At 36.7% G+C, this 7,500-nt stretch overlaps 1 protein-coding gene across 2 annotated transcripts in view; it reads left to right on the forward strand.

The window, feature by feature from the left end:
• LOC306871784 (phosphofurin acidic cluster sorting protein 1-like) overlaps positions 1–7,500 on the forward strand; it is a 56,858-nt gene that overhangs the window by 1,089 nt on the left and 48,269 nt on the right. The window lies entirely within an intron of this gene.

A 7,500-nucleotide genomic window follows, 5' to 3' on the forward strand; every position in this document is an offset into this window, starting at 1 on the left:
GTGTGTTAGGGTCTCATGCGTATTCTAAATTAGAAATAGAATGGAATTGTATGGTGTGGAATTGGTTTGGGATGCTGCTGTGGTAACTGTTGACTATCATGTTTTGTATTCCCGTCTGCTGTTCTGGAAAACATTGAAGTATGTTATATATTGGAGTATAGCAATATAGAAATATTACCCCCAAAATATTAAATTTTTCGTTAGACCCAGTATTGACAAACTAAGAACTGATAAAGTTGGATGTAAATATATCTCTGCCTATTTAAAGTGGTTATCCTATTCATGCATTGCATTTCATCCTGTATATAGTAAACAATTTATGTTTGCAATGTTACATTGTTGGGAATATATCGGTGTGATGCGTTCTTAGAAATGCTGGTTTAGCATGTGTAAAAATCCATGCATTGTATTCTAGATTGGGATTGGTGTGGTATTGGTTTGGGATGCTGCCATTGGTAATTGTAGAGTTTGAGGTGTTGCAGTCCAACCTATTGTTCTAGAAAATATTGGATATTTTAAAATCCTGATATTTTTTTTACCCATATTGTTTTATGCTATTGTTATTTCTCCCCAAATTGGTCACTTATTGGTTGATCCAATATTAGACAACGAGAATTGCCATTGTAGGGAATATAATATTGTTGGATATTGTGCGTATACTGGTGTAATAGATCCTAGAAATGCTGGATACATAGGCTTAACTGCTGGGATTCATATGTTGTATTACCGGGGAACAGTCTTGTATATATGGCTTGGGATGCTGCCATGGTAACTGAGGAGCTTCATGCTTTGTATTCCAGCCTGGTGGTCTGGAATATGTTGCAGTCGTGGTAGACCTAGAAATACCACTTTAGAATGTGTGGAGATTCATGCATTGTGTTCTAAATTGGGAATGGTATGGAATTGGTTTGGGATGCTGCCATGGTAACTAGGGTTTCAGACTTTATATTCCAGCCTGCCATCAGCGTTGCATTACCCTGCATTTGTGATCAGGTGAACATGTATGTGTCCGTGTTCAAAACAATCATTCTTCTTGAAACCCAATACTCCCTTCTGCCTGTTGTTTTCGCATGCAGTTAATGTGGGCTATGGATACAGACTACACAGACATGTGAAATGGCTGCCCATCGAATCTAATTGGTTTATTTGTATTAAATGCGTATTGATGGAGCAATTGGGGTAGATCTGGGTTACACAGCATGTGCTTGTGTTTTGCATGGCATCACGCTGCTTGTATTGACAGGAAACTCTAAAAATACACTGAAATATTGATCGGCTTGTTGATGTTTCGTGGTTGGCCGGAGCTGATGGCTGTATTCAAAATGTAATACATTAGGGAAAGAGCATAGCGCTCTCCTTACCTCTACTATCATCTTGCTCGGGACTGCTGTTAAATATTAATGTGATCTTGTTTTATGTCTAATTCAGGTGGACAATAACCCTGTAAATCACCCTGGCTACTTAATTAGAGCTAAAGATGACACAGTGGGCGGCACAGGGCACCCGTATGGCGCGTGTCTGATTTCTGAGTGTTTGTGAGTGTGTAAATGTGTGCATCTCTGAGTGAAAAGAAGGAATAATGGCGGCTGAGCAATAGGAATGGGAACTGACGAGCATTAACAGCGCAGTAACAGTTCCCGCTTCAGATTGGACATAATGAAACTAATGACTCTCAGTTCAATGAGTAAGTCAACAATCGCTCTGGGCTGCTTTTCCCAAAAGCATCATAAGCCTTAATAGATCGTGGAAACCACTGACACCAACGGTCTCTAAAATCTTACTCAGGCTTCTGAAACGTTTGGATGATGCAGTTCTGACTGATTCAGTGAGTCATTAGACAGATTCAAATCAATAATCCAAGAGGTTCAATGCCCATTCACTTCACACTTCTAAATTCTAACTGTGAAGTTTTAATAATTCTAAAGTCTTGCACATTTAAAGAGGCAGACGACAAAACTGCATCGCTCATTTTAGATAAACAGAACACTGTTGTCTGTTGGTTCAAACACTAATATAGCTATCCTTATAGTTATCGCTCTTGGTTTGCATGGGCCTTAAATTGTTTTCACTGGTTCATTTAAAGGAAAATAACCGAATCGTAATCGATTGGTGGTTTTGACAACACTGATTGTTGTATGTTTATTGATTTAACAATGCAGCTGTTCAAAAATAAAGTTACCGAACATCATGCAAATCTTTCTACTCTAGTTTCTTTTGTAAATTGAACCTGTTATGAATAAAAGCCCGTTCAAACCAAAGATGATAACTAGAGTAGCACCCACACCAATGCACAATAACATTGTGTTTATTATAAGCACTCTACAGTTTCGTCATCTGCTGCTTTAAATGCTCAAACTCCTTAAAGTGTGTGTCGATGCTTTTGTTGCCGCAGGTCTGTCATCTGTCTGATATTTGTTAAGATGAAACCCCTCAGCATCTTTTGGCAGCTGATTCATTGATCGGTGCCAAAGGCCAGCAGCACCTCATTCAACACAAACAACAACAACAACACGTTACAGTCCACCTCAGTATGCCATTATATTCACACTTCCCCATAAAACCTTCAGTAATGGGATGTAACCAAACGGTTAGTAGCTTAGTCTTTGAAAAACACATCGATTAACCACAAACATTGACGTCACTTGTGTAGTAACTGAACGTTGAAACGTCATTTCTGAATTCTGGACAGGTCCCTGTGTGTTTTAATGTCAGTTTGTTCCTCACACTGCTCCTATCATTTGGCCTAATATAGCGCACAAGCCGTAAGCACCACTTTTTGGTTGTTTTTCGTCTTTGAAGATCCTTTAGATGAGAATCTTCATTTTTAGAGTTGACTGTTGCCTTAATTCTGAATCATTTGCATTGGTTTGAGACTGTGGTGTATTTTCAGTATTACCGCGGTGTTTGGCACAAGCGCTGGTTGTTTCCTCTTCATCTGTTTCCTTCTGCAGTCAGAGGGCTGATGATGTCACATCCTTTTGTTTGCGCTGCCACCGATTTCTGGAGCCACGCTTTGTTCACCTGATTTGATTGCTGAGCACAAAAAGAGAGCGAACGCAGCCGCCAGTCTGAGAGATGGGGATGGAGGCAGACGCAGAGAGATTTCACGCTGAAGATGTGAATTAGGGAGCGAGGGATGATAGGCGGAGAGTGGGAAGGTAATTGCTGCTGACGCAAGATTCGGAGAGAGAAAGAGCGAACTGCGTGGCACCCAATCAATACCGACAGGCCGGCACTCGAAAAACTATCTCGTCTGAGATCAGTCTGAAATTGAATTCACCTCGTTATCTACAAGGCCGAACAATGAAACGGAGGCTATGGCTGAATACAGCACCGACTGCCACAGAGAAGATCCAGGGTTCCAGTCTAAATAAATAGCTTTCTTTTTTTCCTGGTGCTATTGTGAACTATTCATCTGTGCAAATTATTCCAAACCACTTTTATTCTTTACTTCAATCTGGTGTTGAATGCTCACTTTTCATGATCTGCTCTGAAAATTATGGATAAAATTAAGCACATTTTTTAAAAACATTTTTGTTGAACATTCATCTTAAGATTATTTAGACTAATATATTACTTTAATATTTATTTATTATTATTTTGCTTTTCATCATGCCAAACAACATCCCGTAATTGTTTTGATTTATAGACTATTATAGTATTATTTTTAATTAGTTTGTTTTTATATTTTCAGTTTTCATATAAAATCTCATTTAAGTTTTAGTTTTTTGTTGTGACGTTTTCCCCCCATTTATATTAGTGTTTGTTTTACTATAAAAACTTCTGTGAAACTTTACACACGCATATATATGTGTGTATTAATAATGTGTGTATAAAATGCGTTCTTTTGCTATTTCAGTTAACAAAAATATTTTGAATAGTTTTAATCTTAATAACAACACTGAGGCTTATTGCTTTGTCAGTAAGGCATGTGTGAACTAGTGCTAAATATTATAACGCTCACGTTAGAGGACTTGCCTTTGCAAGATCTGCTTTACTGGAAGTATTAGGGAAATTTCGACACTGGATAGCGTGCGCAGATGCCTGACATTCTTCTCCGTCCTCTAATCTCTGGCATGCGTTGAGGACCGAGGGAGCGGTTTGGGGAGCGTCGTGAGTTACTGGCCCTTCACTGACACAGCTGATTAAGATGGACTTTCCCATTTTATCGCTCTTTCTTTCTTTCTCTCGCTCCAGTCGAAGATAATTCACTCTTTCTCAGCATCAGCTGGATAGTTCCACTCTTCAAAAAAAAAAAAAAGGCTAGAAAGTTTCATAAATCGCCAATTTGATGTGTATGCATGTGAAATGAGTTTCTTTCATCTCAGCAGTCTCCTTTGCAAAGATGAATTATTGCCTTTACATCGTCTAGCAGCCACACTGCTCTCTGGATATCGGTGTCCACATAGAAAAATCCATATTGTTCAACTACTAGTTGTGACTTTAAATTAAAAATAAAAGTTAAAGGTTGTCAAAAGCTACTACTATAACCCTTTCAAAGATGCTGCCATTCCTGCTTTTTTCCACCATTTTTCTTGGTGTGCTTTTGTAGTTCTTCTGTTTTGTAAGAGAATGTAATGAATCAATAGTGAAAACGTTTTTTTCTTGTCATCAACTACAAAGCAAACGGATCCATTTTACCATAAAGAATATTGCCATAAAACATGTAATTCATAGTCTGATCGTGTTAGCAGCTTTGAGCAGAATCTTTGAGTTGTCATCTTTTAACTGCAGTAATTTAGTCGAGATGTGAGTGGAGCTTCAAAAAGTCTCTCAAATGGCATCAGGCTTCATTTGAATGCAAAGTTATTAACTCTAAACCTTTAAAATATGTACTGCACTGGCTTATTTTGAGTAGTTTTGAGAGGAAATCTCTGGATAACTATAAAATCCGTTTTATTTCTTACCAAATTCCAAATTAGAATATTGTTTTTATCTAAATTCCATTTTGGAAGTTTGTTTTGTAATGCAATTCCGTTTCGGAATCATCAAAAAGCATGTTCAGTGAATTGAATTCATAAAACTTTTAACAGGTAATCAGTTATTTTTCAACTTTAAATATAACTATTCCTTTACAAAGAACATTGTGTTGTTAGATTCCAGTTTTTTATTTGTCACACACACAATTATACAGAGCATAACCAGCAGTGAAATGTAAGTGTGTTATAGTTTTGTTATAAATTTATAAATGTTGTGTTATAAATGTTAGTTTTTTTGTCAAATAAAGTGCTGTACAACATATTAAAACATATATTTCTGTCATAATTTCAAAAAGTTAAACCAAACATTTATTTTGGAAAATTTAACAGTTTAATCTTTTTTTAATTAAATGAAAATAATAATACCTTTATAGTAGATACAATCATTTTTATTGTCAAATAATTAACAACGGTAATTATAAATATTATAAGTTTGCTTCATAATTTCAAAATGTTATACCATTTTGGAAAACGTTAATGATTTAATACTTTACAACAGAATTAATTTATAACAGAACATTGCATTTTTATAGTTCTTGTTTGTCAAATAAAGTGCTGCACATCATTTTAATTAACAATCATAGTATATTTCAGGCATAATTTCAAGTTGAACCAAACTTTTATTGTAGTGGGTGGTAGGGAAGACCTTTGTATTAGATGTGGTTGCAATACATTTTTTTCACATCCAATTCAGTGCACCAGTTTATCTAAGAATGGTTTTAGACTGAAACATGCTCTGCTCATGTTTCATGAATGACGCTCGTTGATGAGCAGCTATTGACGCACGGCAGGTGTGTTGGATGTTTCGGCACACGATGCATTAATCGCTGATTTTACCTGCACTTCAGCTTCATTTTTATGCATCGCCTTTGTTCCTCTCATTGTCGTGCTGATATTGCTGTTAGGAAACCCTATACTCTTATAAGGAGAATGCAGTAGAACCAAAACTGAGCTGCTTTATTTTGTTGTCCGCCGTGCACGTTTATTAACGCAATCCATGAACGCGCAGCTGTGAGATATTGACACAGTTAATCACGCCTGAGCCGCAAAACTACTGACGTGTGGATTCCTCAAACTTATTATAGCGCAGACATCCTCAAATCTGGCCCACTCTGCAGAGTTTAGCTCTAACCCTAATCAAACACACCTGAGCTGCTAATCAGAGTCTTCAGGATCATTAGAAAATCACAGGTAGGTGAGTTTGATCAGGGTTGGAGCTAAACTCTGCAGCAGATTGGCCCTCCAGGGAAAGATTTGAGGAACCCTGGTATAGCAGCTTAACTCTGACACGTGAACAGCTTTACTGCACCATTCACTTTCTTTATGCGTGTTTGCAACTGCTATAATAACTGTTGCGTGCATGTTCTGTAACATCTATTGTTGAAAATGAAACTTGTTGCTGCATTGAGTCACCAGCAGCACGATGAGGCTCTGACATGATTTCTGTGATTGTTAAGTGTGTTTTGGTAATGAATCACACACACATGCTGGTGTGAGATCAGGCCAGAGACACACTGACCCACTAACACAGTCCAACAGCAGTCATTCACAGCTCCGGCACATGACTGAAGATCTTACACGCTCAAGGACGGGATGGATGACATTCTCATTCCGTTTCCTCTCTCTGGCTCAAATGCTACTGATTTGTAAAATGTTTCAAACTATGCTTAATACAGTAAGACTGATCTTACAGCCTTAAACAGGCTTGTGCGTCAATCTCAAACACTAGTGTGTCAGTTGCACATTGGAGAAAATCTGAAGATTGTCTAATTAGGACTTTATTGGAATTGCAATTATAACCAGATTCACCATTGTTAGTGTTATGTAGTATTATAGTATTTATTAATATTTTGAATATATATATATATAATACACATGTTCAATTATATTTTACATTGTAAAATGTTATGAAATAACATGACAAATAATAATAAGAATATGAGCATATTCAAAATTCTCATGTACTAAAACCTTATTCCCATCTAGACATTACATTTTTATAATATTAAAACAAATAAATGAAATTCCAATTCCAAATGGACAAATTGTTCAATTATTATTCAAAAGACCATTTTTTATATTTTACATTGTCAAAAGTTAGTAAAAACCAACAACAACTAATTATCATGCCAAATAAGCAAATATTTGTCATGAAAATAAATATCATATGAGAATATTCCTGTTACAGTACTGTGAGCATCTCATTCTTGTCTGGACAACAGATTGTATTTAATATTAAAGCAAACAAAAGAAATTCAGCTTTCAAGTGGAATAATTCTTATTGCATTTCCTGTCGTACATTTACCTCTGAAACTTGTGAGTCACAGGAAATGGCATCATCATCCTCCGGCGATGATGTCATCACTCTGATTACCTGTCAGTAATTATGTTGTCTTTCATATGAGAATGCTTCAGAATAGCAAGGTCGTGTGTGTGTGTGTGTGTGTGACTGTGTGTGTGTGTGTGTGTGTGTGTTGTTCACACCCTTTTTTTTCTCAGGCATCTGGGCTGTTGTTGCAGT

The sequence above is a fragment of the Barbus barbus genome, assembly GCF_936440315.1.
Source record: "Barbus barbus genome assembly, chromosome: 1".
NCBI lineage: Eukaryota > Metazoa > Chordata > Actinopteri > Cypriniformes > Cyprinidae > Barbus > Barbus barbus.